Below are 17,214 nucleotides of genomic sequence, written 5' to 3'. Positions count from 1 at the left end.
AAATAAATGGTGACATGTAATGATGATTCATGCCTTTCAGATCCAGTGACTGCAATCATATAAGATAGGATAAGTATATGCTCAGAATATCAGTCCTATGCGACATTTCTTTTACAACGGGAAAAAACTCGACTACAAATCGCAGTCCTCAGTTCCCAATGAATACAACAAAATATTCATCAGAATCACCTCCGTCTTGCGCTACTAAGAATTTTCCAGGGTTTTTGCAAGGCGGTTTCATAGGCCCTGGCCGAATTCAAATTAGCAATACCCGATGCGGGTAGAAGAACAGTTTTCAATAAGGCATATTCTCTCAGCCGGCACAATTTTCATTTGACTAGCATCAAGTAGAGTAGTTTGCGTGCCAAAGTCCTTAAGAAACCTCGATAGTAAATGCGAGGTATCCATAAAGGCATCTAGAAAAAAAAAAAAAAAAAGATATCGAGAGTGTAATGGTTTTTTACAGTTTTTTAGTTTGTAGTTAGTTGTGTAGTTTGTTTTTATACTGTGCATTATGGTCTTGCACGACAGATTGAAAGATGCATGCTCACATAAGGTGATTGAAAAAAAACCATCAGGTCTTTCTTTGTGGGGAATCTTCTCAAGAAAAGAGACAGGAAATATTCAATAATTTCTGGAAAATGCCTACATGGCAAATAAAAAAATAATATACCTCGAAATTATTCAAGATTACGCGTTTGCCATTTTTTTTATAAATACCCTGAGTATCTATAGGCGAGAATTAATTTAAAAGTTGGGTAAAACACTACAGATGTCTCGAAGACACTAGCTAATTGAAAGCAACAATGACAGGTTATAAGAATCTGACTGAAGATAAATAATTGGTACCTAGTGCAACCAAAAATCAAAACGGGTGAGATTTGTGGGAAAAATGTTACATTGTGGTTGGATCTAATTCCCAAAGTTCCCAGCCATTATTGCAGAGAAAATACCTCCAGAATGTATGTGGAATCGTGCTTCCGATCCGAAATAAATGCACGATGAATATAAAAAATGGTCTCGGGAAAATGGTCATAAAGCAACAGAAGTATTCTTTTTTTAAATTCTTAAACACCAAAAAATCAGTATCCACCAACCACGAAAAGATCAGTGCGTCATCACTGCCATCTGCTGTGGTTATAAAATGAAGACTGTTTCAGAAATGGAATACAATAACCACATTATTTAAAAAAAAAAAAAAATGATGCTAGAAAGACCAAAAATGAAATGAAGGAGAGTGTATTACTGGACGGTTAGTAATCACGATGGATCTCCAAAGTGTGCTGCTATGTCCAAAAACACAGGCATCAAAAATGTATTATAAACAAAAGCTGCAACTGCACAATTTCATCATATACATTCTTAATAATGATGACGTAGAGCTATATGTGGGATTTTAATGTGGTGGTTTCCACGAAAACCACATGAAATGCAACATCAAAATCGTAACAGTACATCAGGCGATCCGGCTGACACCCGGCGCCACGCAAGATCCGGGCCGCGTGGTGTGAAATTGGTTACTGGGCACATGGGTGTGATTTATCAGACAACGTGTGGGAAATCTCTTCTTCTTCTTCTTTGCCCATATCCGCCCCTTAACTGGAGCATATGGACACCACGCGGCGCCTCCAAGAATCCCTGTCGCTCGCCAGTCTTCTTGCTTCGTTCCAGGTCAAACCAGCATCCCGTAGCTCCGCCGTATACACTCTGTAGATTGTATTTAGCGGCCGCCGGAATCCGGTCGGCTTGAAGAACAGGCAAGCCAGGTTAAAGTTCTCTTCTGGCATCCGCAGCACGTGGCCGAGCGAGGTCCAACGTCACCTCTTCACTTTCAGCGTGATGAGAGGCTGCTTGGTACGATCTCTTATCTCCTTGTTGCTCCTAAAGTCATACCACCGCACACCCAGTATTCGTCGCAAACATCTGTTTTCGAAGCTCAGTTTACGGTTGCTCTGAGCCTTCGTAAGGTGCCATGACTCGCTACCGTAAAGCAGCACCGTCAGAATGCAAGCGTCGAATAGGCGGCATTTGGTTTTGACTGAGTACAATCGTGAGTCCCAGACATTTCGCATCGAGTTGAATGTTGCTCCAGCCATTTCTATTCGGATAGCGAGCTCTTTCTGCAAAATGTCATCTCCCGTGATGTGTACCCCCAGGTACTTGAAGCTGTCGACGCTCTCGATGCTTTGTTCATCGCTAATCAGAAGGAAATCTGGATCAGGACAGGTACTATTGCACAATACGTTGGTTTTCTTCGCGTTGATTTTCAAACCAACGCGAGAGGAGTTGTTATGCAACCTGTTGATTGTCTCTTGAATGCCCTCGATTGAATTGTCGAATAGGACAGCATCATCGGCGTATTCCAGGTCACATAGCTTCACCGTGGGGGTAACAGGTATGCCTCGGTCGGGTGGTGATGACTTCCGTAGTATGAAATCAAAGAGAATGATAAAGTGAAACGGTGCAAGGACACAACCCTGTCTGACTCCAGTCGTGACCCCGAACCATTCCGTAACAGTGTCTTCAATTCTGACACAGCATTCGCTATTCTCGTGCAGGCTTTTGATTATGGCAATGATTTTACGAGGGATCCCGTATGCTCCCAGTATCATCCAGAGGGAGGGGCGGTGCGGACTGTCGAAAGCCTTCTCATAATAATCCACAAAGCAGCAAGCCATCGGACTGTTCAGCTCATGGCTCTGCTGGAGAAGACATCGAAGGTTGTGGATTTGGTCTGCACACGCTCGACCAGGTAGAAACCCGGCTAGGGTTTTCCTGAGGACGTGCATTATTAGGTCCCTTATTCTCACCAAAATGATGTTTGCCAAAATCTTTCCCGGAACACTGAGTAGCGTAATGCCTCGGTAATTGTCGCAGCTTAGAGGGTCACCTTTTTTGTGAAGTGTGATGATTTCACCGTTCATCCAGTCCCTTGGGCAGCGCTCTTCTTCCCACACCTTTCGCCGCTATAGGATTTGTTTCCCGAATAGACCAAATGTCAATTTTACAGGAGACGAAAAACAAATTTCATTGTCGTATATTTAAATATCAGTAGATATATCAATCATTCTTTCTACACTGTATGATTGCAACATTATCTAAGAATAGATTCCAAGAATAATATACTGGTATAAATCCTTAAATGCGCAGAAAATGCGTTTTATTTACAAGTACTCACTGTGGATATTCAGGAAATTTTTAGCGCTCTCTGAGAATAATGGATGTTCGGGACAAAACAAGGACGTTCGGGATTTAAGACCGTAGCGTATTGCTGCTGAAAATATCTTTTTGAAAAAAGTAAGACACCCGGCAGGAATCGACCCTGCATCTCCTGAGTTTATGCCCCAGTCCACGAATTATCCACTATGCTACGAGGTGAGATACTTATGACGACAAACTTTAACTATTGGCCTTTTAATACCTGCTCATAGCATTCTTCAAAATCAAGCAACTATATGCGATCGGTTTTTGTTTATTAAATAAAAGTATGTATCTACTACTTCAATTACTAACCGACGTCACAGATTTCTCCAATATTTTATGATGGTACTAACTCGTACTTGCTAACAATTTTATATTAATACTTTTCCAAAAAAAAAATCTATGTATAATATATCTGTATATTATTATATCTATATATTTCTATTATTAACAATTAAACTTATTACAAACCACCAAATAATATTATAATATATTTACTCTTGTAAGGAATAACAATACAAAATAATAGCATGTATAAATTAATTACCATTGGCTGCTAATATTAGGTAGGTACCAATATCCAAGTATATAATATTCACCAAATAAATTGTTACTAACATACATATTAAATTAAATTAACTATCAGTGCATTCAAAAATAAATAATAGCATCGCCTTTATTTTCATAGAAATACCTAGATTAAAAGTAAAATAAAGACAAACAATGTTTGATTAATAATAATTTGAAATAATATTTATTTTTTACGTCATAATAGTTGCCGGGTCATACTGTAGAATTCATATAACCGTTGTGATTTTGTGTCATTTATCAAAACAAAATGCAGTTATTTAGGTTAAAATACTCACTTCCATAACTCTACTGTATGTTCAGGACGAACTGGTGATGTATCAGCTATGAATGATCTCTTCAAATTTGATGAATTCACTATTAAAACAATAGTAACTTTAAAAACAATATCAATAAGACGAAATTTGAAAGAGGACTCCGGACGGCCGAAAAATATGAAAGTGGGCGTGATTATTTTAGAGCTAGACAGCGTGAATGTGGGAGCAAGATGCATGGCGTCAGCGCGGTTTGATTGGCTAAAAGTCATATTCAGGATATTAAAACTCAGCCAGAGATCTTTTTCGACCGAAATTAACTTGGATATTCAGGTACGAATAGTTGGACATCGGGAGAACACCACGGAGTAATTGTAACTTAAAATGGCGTATTCGGGTTTTTTCAAAAAATATCTCTGTTCCTACATAAAAATATATTGTTTTTATAAATGATTTCGGTAGAGGTCGATAAAAGAATTTGAACTGCATTAAAATGTCGATTTCGACAAAAATGGATATTCGGGAAACAAATCCTATCGCGACGCTTTGTCATCAGATGAAACATAGGGTGCAGGATTGCGCTCAAGCTGTACTTGAGGAATTCAGGATGAATCCCGTCTCCCCCCGGTGCCTTTCCGTTCTTGAGCCTTTTCACAGCCGATTTTATCTCGGTGTGCGTGGGCGGGCAATCGGAAATGTCGGTCGCTCGGGGAATGTCCAAAAGTAAAGCTTCCGCAGATATGTCAAAGGGATCCAAAGGGAGTGGGTGGTTCAGCACTCCGCAGAAATGATTCTTCCAAATCTTCTTGACGCATTCTGCGTCAGACTCTATTGCTCCACTGGGACCACGAATGGCTCCGGGAGTCGGTGGTTGCCTGCCGCAGACTTCACGGGTGATTCGAAAGAGCTTTCTGGTGTCATTTCTGCTTGCTGCTTACTCTGCCGCTTCGATTTTCCGGTTCATAAAATTGCGCTTGTCCAACCGCACGGATCATTTGACTACCCTGTCTTGGGTCTGGTAGTCAGTCCGGCGGTCCTCGGTTCGGTCGGGGTCTGTCTCCTCGTCTCTCAGGGCTTTCAGCCTGGCTCGTTCACCAATTTCAACCCACGTTTCGTCAGACATCCACTTTGGCTGCTCACTCCTTCTGGTACCAAGGACGGTACGAGCTGACGACACAATCGCACTCTTTATGAGGCTCCAATCCGCCTCAATGAGGTCAGATTCAGATTTGTGCCGCTCGTAGATACGATCTACACTATCTCGTACAGTAGTTTCGAAGTCGATCCGAATTCTTCGGCGTCGGAGCTTCTCAACGTCAATTCGTTCGCGCTTTGGAGGCCTCGCCTGGCGACTGAGTTTTACTCGGATGTTTCCAATAAGTAACTCATGATCGCTATGGATATCGGTGCCTCTGCAAGTACGCACGTCGAGAAGTTCCTTTCGGTGCTTCAAGCTGTACAAGAAGTGGTCAATCTGTGTCCTCGTGCGTCCATCAGGAGACGTCCACGTATATTTGTGAATGTCTTTGTGGGGAAAAACAGTGCCTCCGATTGTAAGCTCGTTCAGAGTGGCGAGTTCTACGTGCCGCTCACCATTATCGTTGGGGTCACCGAGGACGTCTCGTCCCATCACCGTGGGGCCAAGCACCGGGTCTGCTCCTACTCTCCCATTATAATCCCCCATTACAATCACACGGTCTCTTCGGGGGATGGCGGAGACTGCCGTGTGGAGAGAGTCGTAAAAAGCATCCTTTGTCTGCGCGTCGGCATCCTCAGTGGGGGCGTAGCACTGAAAGATGGTCAAGGAGCTACCAGGCGTCTTGAAGGAGGCACGTATCAGTCTCTCCGAGATTGGTTCCCATTTCACGAGGCAACGGGCCGCTCTCTTTGACATCAATACTGCCACTCCCTGGCGATGGTATTGCTCCTGACCTGAGTAGACAATAGAGTAACCCTCAATCAACTTTCTCCCGGCTCCTTTCCAGCACACTTCGCTCAGCCCTAGGATGTCCACACCGTAGGTGTGCATGATGCGTGTGGCGTGCAGGTCCTTTCCGGGGGTACACAGGGTGCGAACATTATATGTCCCAATGCGCATACTCGAGTTGTTAGAGAGGATTACTCTACCTGATTCGTTGTCCATTTCCATGCAAGGTCGTCGTTTTACAGAGCCGGTTGTCGTCCGAGGCTGCTGTGTAGGTGTTTTGTTAATCTGTCTCGTTTAAGGAGGCAAGGTGATTAGCCCAGCACTCCCGATACCGTGGGAAATCAGATACTGGTAAATCAGTCACGAAAATCCCGAAGAAAATAGGTACATGGAACGTAAGGGGACTTGTACAACACCCCGGAAAGCTCGCAATCATCGAAAAAGAGATGCAGAGATACAACGTAAATACAATGGGTTTAAGCGAAACACATTGGAAAGGATCCGGACACTTCGAGACTGAACTTGGCAACATGGTATATTGTTCAGGACAAAACGAGAGTCGAAACGGAGTAGCTTTTATTGTACCACGAACTTTTCGAGATAGTGTCATTGGATACAATTCGATCAATGACAGGATAATAACAATGAATGTCAACGCCCAGCCATGTTTGCTGAACATTATACAAATTTATGCACCTACAGCTGCATCAACAGACGAGGATAGCGAAGAATTTTTCTAGGAGCTAAGAAGTACAATCCAAGAAATACCCAAAAGAGAGATCACCGTTGTTCAAGGCGATATGAACGCCAAAGTCGGTAATACCATGAACGACAATCATCTTAGAGAGTTTATCGGTAAATTTGGACATGGCAATCGCAACGCAAGCGGGAAAGATTTTTTGCAGTGCTGCGTAGAGCAGGATCTTGCAATCATGAATACATGGTTCCAACAGCACCCTAGGAGATTATATACATGGATCTCAGCTGGTGATCTCTATAGAAACCAGATTGATTTCATAACAATAAATAAAAGATGGCGGTCATCAGTGTTTAATGTACCAACCTACCCAGGTGCAGACTGCGGTAGCGATCACCAACTTCTTGTTGCCAATATGAGAAAAAGTTGAAAAAGACTAAACGATGTGAGAATACTAGACCGTTTATATTTAACGATACTAAGACTTCGCAATTTAGCGCAGAGGTGAATCGTAAAATGGCATCACTATACGTAGACCCCAGCGACAATGTCGAAACAACATGGAATAAGTTGAAGGAAGCCACCTTATGCGCGATGAAGGAAGTCCAGAAACTCAATAACAGTAAGGAACATCCGAAACGTCGCAAGATCTGGATATCTGATGAAACATGGGAGGCCAAACAAACAAGAGCCGATTTTAGAAATAAGGGACTTAATTCAACTATACAACATGCAAGGTACTCTGAACAAAACAGAGTTGTTCAGCGACTCTGTCGGCGGGACAAGAATCTTTTTCTCAGAAATAAGTGTGAAGACATCCGAAACCCATGCTGTCAGAGTAGAAACTCGCGATCTTTTCCAAAAAGTGAAAGAAATCACAGGAAATTTCAAGAAAATGAACTGGGCCATCGAGGAAGAGCACGGCACACTACTTATGGAGTTGGATAGGGTTACGGTGAAGCTCTATACAGAGATACAGAAGAGGATGACGAGGTGGTTTACGTACGTATCGATGAGCAAGCACCTAAAATACTTTTTAGTTTTTAGATAGAGGCGATAAAGAGACTAAAAACCCACAAGTCACCAGCTGGTGGCGATGGCTTATCTGCAGAAGTCTTAAAAAAGGTTAACGATGACGGAAAAAGAATCATACATCAATTATGCAACATGATCTGGAAAAGTGGTGTATGGCCCAAGGACTGGACAGAGTCAATTTTGATCCCCCTGCACAAAAAAGGTTCCTCGCGTAAATGTGAAAACTATCGAACAATCTCACTTATTCCACATGCAAGCAAGATCTTATTACATATAATCAGCAGACGTCTGAAGCATTTTATCGACCGACAAATACCCAAGGAACAAACAGGTTTTGTTATGGGCAAGGGAACTCGAGAGCAAATTCTGAACATCAGACAACTAATTGAAAAATGCAGAGAGTTTAATACCCCTATGATGTTATGCTTTATTGACTATCAGAAGGCATTCGACTGCGTAAGATGGAACTGTATGTGGAAGGTACTTCTGGAAATGCGAGTTCCATCACACTTTACCTGTCTCATCAAAAACTTATATAACAATAGCCACACAAAGGTAAGAGTAAATAGTGCGTTTTCTGAGAGTTTCCTAACCGAGAAGGGAGTTCGTCAGGGATGTGATTTATCTCCCCAGTTATTCAATATATATGGAGAGCATATAATGCGAAAAGCCCTAGATCATTGGCAAGGCGGAATAACAATTGGTGGCCAGAAAATAAATAACTTAAGATTCGCAGATGATACCACACTAATCGCTGCTGATGAAAGAGAACTCACAGAGCTTCTACACAGTGTAGAGGAAGAGAGTCGCAAATACGGCCTCCTTATTAATAGGAATAAGATCAAGTTGATGGTTGTTGATCGGGCCAACCTTCTACTAACACTAAGTACACTCCAAAACCTCGAAACAGTCGACGAGTTTGTATATCTTGGATCGACCATCAGTGGAAAGGGCGGATGCAAAGCGGAAATAAGAAGACGCACACAGATTGAAAAAATGCTATGACACGCCTTACCACTGTATGGAAGGATAGGGGAATTTCGATTGCCACAAAAATGATGCTTGTGCAAACATTAGTGTTCTCGATATTTCTATACGGAGTCGAGTCGTGGACCCTGAAGGCAAGAGAACAGAAGGCAATTGATGCCTTTAAGATGTGGTGTTGGCGCCGAATGCTTCGCATTTCTTGGACAGAGCACAGGACGAACCAGTCAATCATCCAGAGACTAAGATAAAGGAACGGCTCTCGATGATAAGTTTGAGAAGAATTCTGCAGTTTTTTTGGACATATTGTCAGGCGCGGACCGAAAAACCTGGAGAGACTGGTAGTTTTGGGTAGCCTCCAGGGAAGGCGAAGCAGAGGAAGAGCGTCTGCGCGATGGAGCGAATAAGTGAAAGAGCTGACTAGGGGCACCATCCATTCTGCCATGGGAGAAGAGGAAGATCGAGAAGGATGGAAAGTCTTGGTCGCTCAAAGGATGGCGAAATTTAAATGTGGTCACGATCCTCAGCCATGAGTGCACGACCAAGAAGAAGAGAGAGAGAGCTATATGTATGGCAAGAGGGAAATGGTACGGTATCTTCTAATGAATTTGTCTCATCTCATCAAAAGCAGGACAATAGAATGAAATAATTCTAATATCGGATGGGTGTGGATATGAAAACCGAAATAAATCATTTGCTATTGCTCCAAGTGATATCTCTAGCTTGAGAAAAAAACATCGAGATTCAACAGCTTTTTCTAGAAAAAGGCCACACCATGATGGAGGCCGATAGTGTACATACCACCTAGGAAAAATATTTTAAGCCTCCAATATATTCACCGTCTGATTATATAGCACGTATGCGGCTGGCAAGACCAAAACAACCTTATAAAATTAGTGTCATTGATTTTTAATTTTTAAGAATTATGATAAGATTAAATCTGAATGAAGTTCAATCAGACCAGGAAAGCGAATCGGTGATCCTGTTGTATATGATATTAAAATGTTAAAGTATCTACAAGATGGAACAATCTTTTACAAACTCATCATTATCACTGCAACCGTTCGATGGCCTTTATGAATTATTGCCAATATCGCAGTCGAAATATATAAATCTTTAGGAATTAAAAAGTGTAATAGAGAAAGATCACCATTATTTCTACGATAAACTAACATTTAAACCTGATAATAAAAAGTAAACAAACTTATAAATAAATATAATTGCATTAATAATTAATATACTTAATGATATTGCAATATATCACTAAAAGTCACAATCATGTCGACACATTACCAAATGGCTACCGTCAAATCATCCAACATTGCCCACTTTTTTAATGTACTCGTAGATTTTTACCAAAAAAAATGGTACGCTGGCGTTTTTATTTAAAAATGATCACTAATATCATTATAAGTTTGAAAAACTGTTTAAAATACAAAACAAGCAATTACTTTAGGAAATATTTGAATTTTTTGAAGCGGGCAAAATTATCACCCATTTCTGTCAACATTGCCCATTGATCTTGTACATTGAATAATAGTCATTACTCTTAGGTCTACCGCGCATGGACGATTACATAACCGGCCGGTAGCATTCGGACAATCGTTGGTTTGCTCGCGCATGATCCAAATTATTACCGGCCAGTATGTTTGAGTGCGCATGGCGTGATATAGATCGGAGGCAATGCGCGCGCACTGAAGATATGCTTCCGCACCGAAAAATGGCGGACGCAATATAAGAAACGTCAAAATGGATTTTGTAGAGCTTATCTCTATATATATAAAAATCTCGTGTCACGATGTTTGTGGTCGAACTCCTCCGAAATGGCTCGACCGATTTTTATGAATTTTTTTATGTATATTTGTTAGGTATGAGAATAGGTCAACAAGTATATTTCATACCGCTAGGTGATTAGGGTACCTATCTCTATCCAGAAAATTTTTCTTTTATTTTTTTGACAATTTTTTTTTTTGTATTTTTTTTATTATTTGGCATAAAAAATACATATAACCTCAAATTTTCACCCTCCTACCCCCACCCTCCCATTTTTTAATCGCGATTTTATTATTTTTGTATGAACAAATTTAACCGTCGTTCGTATTTCAAACAGAACGAAATTATTTATGTTGTTGAATGACAGATGGCGCTACGTCCGAGACGAATTCAAGAGAAGCGTCGCGTCATTTTGACATTTCATTCGGCATATCACAACGCAGTGCGTGCAAAATTTTGTACGATATATTTTAATTTATCTATTTTTATGTGCGTGTATTACAGTGCACAATGCCAGCAAGACGCAAGGGGGGCCATTTGGGCCGTCGAACGAATAAAGCAACAAACATGCAAAATAGTAGATCAGAAAGAACAGACGAACAAATCCAACAAGATAACAAAAACGTGCGTGTAAGCATGTCGCAATTGCGTGCATCCCAATCACAAGAGGCACGAGCTGAACGAAATCAACAACGACAATTGGAACGGAGCCAAGCGCGCCGGTTCATAGTTAACACACGCAGAGCAAATGACCGACAACGCCAATAAGTACATCGAACATTTACATCCGCTTCGTTCCTTTGTCTCGCATTCGAGTACGAGCCAGATATTGAATATTCCGCTGTGTGCTTCCGCGAAAGTGCTGATTAGTGCTATGGACAAAGAATGTCCCCATTGTCATGCGCTCAAATTCAAACATGACTCAGCCGGGATGTGTTGCGCATCAGGAAAAGTGCAACTACCAGAAATTGAGATACCACCAGAACCATTGAGCGGCTTGCTCATCGGCACGGTTCCAGATTCACACCTGTTCCTGAAATCCATTTGCACATTCAATCCATGCTTCCAAATGACTTCGTTCGGATCAACAGAAATAGTTCACAATACTGCGGCAAATGGTCAACAATTCCATTCTACGTTCAAAATCAAAGGCCAAGTATACCACAAAGTAGGCTCATTGCTGCCAATGCCAAACGAACCACATAAATTTTTACAAATCTACTTCATGGGCGGTGAGGACATCAATCATGTGGATGCACGTTGCGGCTACAATAGCCTCAATTTGCCTAATGCCAGGCGCATCGTCGGCGAACTGGACGCCCTGTTGAATGAGCACAATGAATTATTGAAATTCTTCAAAGCACACATGCACGAATTGCAAAGTGACAATCACGCTATTGTCATCAATCCTGATAAAACACCAGCTGGAGAGCACGTGCGTCAATTCAATGCGCCTGTTGTTGACGACATTACTGGAATCATGGTTGGCGACCGCACATCGACGCGAGAAATCGTGATTCGAAGAAGAAACAATAATCTGGAGTTCATCGCTGACACACACCGTTCATACGACGCTCTCCAATATCCGCTAATTTTCTGGAAGGGACAAGACGGATATTGCATAAACATTAAACAACGAGATCCTGTCACAGGTAATTCATTCATTATGAACATCATTACTCATTTTGAATTGAGAAAATGAATGGTTGATGTTTTTTTGTTTTTATCGGCGGTCATCGTCTACAGCGCTCTATTTCTCTTTCTGTCATAGATCCCATCCCCACACACTTACGATACATTCGTTATTTTTTATTTAAACACCAAAATATTCACTAGAAATAATTTATATGGCAGAACAACGTTTGCCGGGTCAGCTGGTATTATATAATATATAGAGGTTTTGTATAGATTATCAAACTGTTTTAAAATGTGGGTGTATATATTATTAATTTATGAAGAAAGAAACTGAAAAAATGGGACTGGTACGCGCATGCAAAGCCAATAGGTACTTATCGATGAACTGTCAAGTCAAATGTGGCGGTTCGATATATGCGTGCGCTACATACGACCGCATCACTTGTGCGTGCATGTATGAGTGCACTCTCGGCCGGCCATGACTTGTCATGTGCGGGCTCTCATTTAAAAGCATTGCCAATGGGACCCCGGCCGGTTCGAATCGGTGTAAAATTTTGTGTCTGAACACAGATTTTCAATTCGGCCGTTCGCTCGATCGTCCATGCGCGGGGTTGCATTGCAATACGATGGTTACAACTCCTCGATTGTTGACCGTACGATAGGAAATCGTTCATGCGCGGTAGGCCTTACGTCCTTATGAACTATTGTGTAGAACTGGCTAAACTTATCGATCCCATAAAGTTTGAGGCATAATAAACAATACTTTGTAGAATAAATCTTTGAGCAATGTTACCAACACCTTTATGGTTTTTTCATACAAATATTAGCATTAATCCAGGGTTATCACAGAACATCTAGGTAAGGAATAAAAATATATAGTTAGCTAGCTAACAATAAATGGACACATAAAGCATTATTTAAATCAACCATTAATAGGTACTGCTATTTAAAATCACATAAATACAGTAGAGGGAGAAGTTAAAAATGAGACAAGAGAAAAAAATAGGTACCTAGTATAAGAGAATGGAAAGAAAGTTTATAAAAAAGAACATGCATAATAAGTAATAACTTCAAAATAAATTGGGACGTCAGTATAATATAGACTATCAGAAGGGTAATTATGTATCTTAAAATTGATTTAGATAGAGAATTTGTCACTGTATACAGTATTGATAGAAAAACACATTAATACAGAAATAAGAATTAAAACTTCATTAAAAAAACAGGCAATTATAAGGGAAAATGCTGCAACTTTTCCCACTCACAATTTTTGTTCAAATGTTGGTGTCGTTGGTTTCATTTGGCTAAGATACATACATATTGTGAGTGATTTTGATTTTATGTCTTGAAAAATAGAGATATTTATTGTTTCCATACTTAAATTGAGAATAGGCGAAGGTGTGTAGCGTTTGACTAAAATTTTCATAAATTCTCATATTTCAATGCAGTAGGTAAAGTAGTATGTATAATGCTGCTTTTATAAAGAACACGCTTAACAATAGTTTGTGTTTGTATTTTAGAGCAGCTGCTGACACCTGTATGACTTTCTTCAACACAACCACGATTTATTGTGGTAATATGCATCATGGTTCCTGTCTTTTCGCAAAGGATGGCTATGGGAACCTCTGCACTTATTACTTCGTTTGAGATGATAGTAAATTTGCTTTGAATTTGATTTATCTCAGTAGGTAATCCAGATTGTTCATCGAAAAACTGTTCCATTTCGAAACCAGTAGAAATTTGATTTGGTTCGTAGGTGGAATGTTAAATAATATCAGATAGACTAATTGATTTTCCTGGTTCAGTAACGATTTTTTTTTTACGTTTACACTCCATAGGTTTCGGAAATTTTGTTTCCTTCAGGTATTTCAATAAGGTTTTATCAATCCCATATGTATTTACTTCTTCGTGGTACTCAGGAATCTTCTTCAAAACAGGCTGCGGATTGAATGGATAGATTCCAGTTGATTTAAAGCCACTTTTAATATTATTGCTTTCATTCAACTGAATATTTTCAATCAAACTCTTTAGTAATCTTGGAAAGAAAGTTTAGTAATCTCTAAAGAAAAATCTGTTTTTTATTTAGAGTCGTCTGTTGCGGATTCTCTATTTTATATTTGAACAAAATTTTCCTCCACTATTTTTTTAAGGTCCAAAGAAGGCTAAATCCAACGGCTGCGTCAAGTGCGTGGAGTTCGGTGGCAGAAATACGAATTTTATATTTTTTCTTTCACATATTTCTATCACATCGACATTAAGGTGGCTGGATAGATTATCACAAATTACGACCTTCGGACCTGACAGATTTTCAGCCCAATTAAGTATAATTGTTTTGAAATAGTCTTCAAATACAAGTGAGTCAAACCACCCGGATTTAGTAGAATTATATCTGGCATCAGATGGGCCACCATTTAGCCATTCTGTGTACAAATTTTGAGATTTGTACCCAACATAAGTTAGCAAGCATGTACCATTAGCTGTAGCTGAGAACATTATGGATATGGAGCCTTTTGTTGAATAAACGATCCTTTCTGGGTATTTAACACCTCTTCGAAATATACATTTCGTTGCCCCTGGGTCATCTGATAGGTTTGTTTCGTCGAAATTCATTATATTCATTGAAGGTATGTTTTTTAAAACTTCCTTTAAATTATTAAAATACTCCATTAAATCATCTAATCCTCTTTCAGCCCGAACCTTTTTAATGTTCTGCGTAGATCTGACAGTTAGTTCTGCAGCATAATATGTTAACTTGAATTTTTCTTTAAATAGTCAAAAACCAATAACCTAAGGTCCAGTTTTGTTAATGGACTTCCGAAGTCCAAGACTGTCCAAAGACAAATCGGACGATTTATTGTCCTCGGACTTTTGGCTCTGCAATGGAGCCCTGGCCTCAGAAATTGCGTTCCCGTGGAAATTCTGCTAAATGGTCTGAAATCCAACGGATCCAATCTTCCGGTTTGGTTTATTTGGTTCAGTTTCAATGGAACATACCTAGATTTTACCATTGGTGTCAGAATTTAGTTCAGTTTTCCAATGAGTTAAAAAATGATTCTTGTTTTGTGAAACAAACTACCTAGGTATTTTATGTGATTTCATTTATTTATTTGTGAAATTATTTAATACAATACAAATATGCCATGATGTGAATAATTATATAGAGTGATTAAAACTAATATTACCATGTTGGTGTGTAGGTAACTAAGTACTTATATATTTCAACTACCTATCTATTGGTTTAATATTACATAAATATCTAAATCTGAATAAGAAAAGTTAATTCATAATTCATTGACACTGACATTTCAATTCGATAATCGGTTTTACTAAATTAAAACATGTACAGAATCAAGAAAGTAAACGAAAATATGTCGTATTAAATGTCACGGATATTTAATAGTTGTTCAATACCCATATTGAGATCAATTGTTAAATGAATTTGAGTGTATTGGCCGTTTTAAAGACACGTAAATGTATTTTGACAGCAGCTGTCAGTGGTAAATGGAAATTCAGAAGGGGGGCAAGGGGGCGGGTTCATAACAAAAGTAGCCTAAGGTTAAGGGGAAGCTCTACAGAATCGGCCTTGAGATTTGAAAATATGATTTTTTTACATGTGGTCCATAATAACTGGTCTACTAGTTAATATAAAAAGGTTGCCGCCAATGTTTGTCTCAATAAAATCCCTCCAAGTGAAGCTTGTGAAGTGAAGCTATGGGGTGACCAAAAAATAGTACTTTCTAATAACTGTTACTAAATTCAATATGTTTATCAGTTCTTTGGTGTGAAGTATTGCAACTGATATGATTGATATGATAACTTTTTTGATTATGTGTTAGCCACGATATAAACTTAATAATATATTAATAACTTTTTAACCTGAAATTGTCCGAGAACTAAATATACGAAGGATGTTGACATACATATCTACCTACATTTTTATTTCATGTGCTATCCAAAAAACATTACTAATGAATAGCGTTTATTTGTAATGTTTAGGACCTACGTATTAAAAATAATAGGTATTGTTTAATTCTAATGCATATTTTTTAAAACGTAGAATTTAGTGTCTGCCTATTATAAAAAGAAAGTGACTTTTTATTGGCTGCGCAACTTCACTTTTATACTAGTGAAACAAGTGGTAGGAAGAAGCATTATTGTATGTAAAGCCAATGGGCGAAATAATTTATATCATGAGTGCCTAAAAATAATTATTAACATACAGTCACTAGCCACATCATTTATTTATTAGTCCATCCGACTGGCGGGCGACGCCAGGGCTGTCGACGCAATTAATTATATTGTACTTTTTAAATTTTATTTATAATATATTTTATTCAAGTTTTGTGCATCTAATGCCGGGTCCACACTGGCAACATGTCGCGCGACAACCTCGATAAATTTTACGATAATTATCATACTTATCGTAAAATTTAACGAGGTCGCCGGCGACATGTTGCCAATGTGGACCCGGCATAATATCCACTGTGGTTCACGTAGTGGAATGGACCTGTTGTTTCTGGGGTCAACTAATTCAAGAAGTAAACACCCATGATAGAATTTTTCCAGTTTTAGTTGCATTATATTCCAAAACTCATTTCCGATTTTATAAATGGAAATTTCTCGGTGTATATAGTAAACAAACCTACGAATAAAAAAAGACAGGAAGGAACATACTGATTCATCGCCATAAAAACTGGCAACCAAATTCGCCATTTTGGAAAGCGACGACTTTGCGTAAACAAATATCGCGTGGTCTGCACGTGTGCGGTAAACTTAAATAGGTAATTTTTTTTTTATTATGTTTGTGTATCATGCATTGTTGGCCATATTTTCCGGTCTTTCGTGATTGCCGTGACACAATATGTTCCTTCCAGTCTTTTTTATTCATAGAAAAAAACAGTATGTTCTATTAGTTATATAATGTATTATGAATCAGTAATAAAATAATACACAATTAAAATATTTTCAAATTGAAAAAAACACATTTTCCTAGCTTTGAGCCGTGCTCACTCATGAATGTCATTCTTCATTTAGGTAAGTATATACAAATTTTGATGTTATCTTGCAAATTAAACAGGTATCTGACCTTTTCACTATATTATACATGTACCTACATGCAA

Source organism: Rhyacophila brunnea, unplaced genomic scaffold (genome assembly GCF_057557595.1).
Source record: "Rhyacophila brunnea isolate RB1 unplaced genomic scaffold, BYU_Rbru_1.0 scaffold_3, whole genome shotgun sequence".
In the NCBI taxonomy this organism is placed as follows: Eukaryota; Metazoa; Arthropoda; class Insecta; order Trichoptera; family Rhyacophilidae; genus Rhyacophila; species Rhyacophila brunnea.
This window is presented reverse-complemented; position numbering follows the sequence as displayed.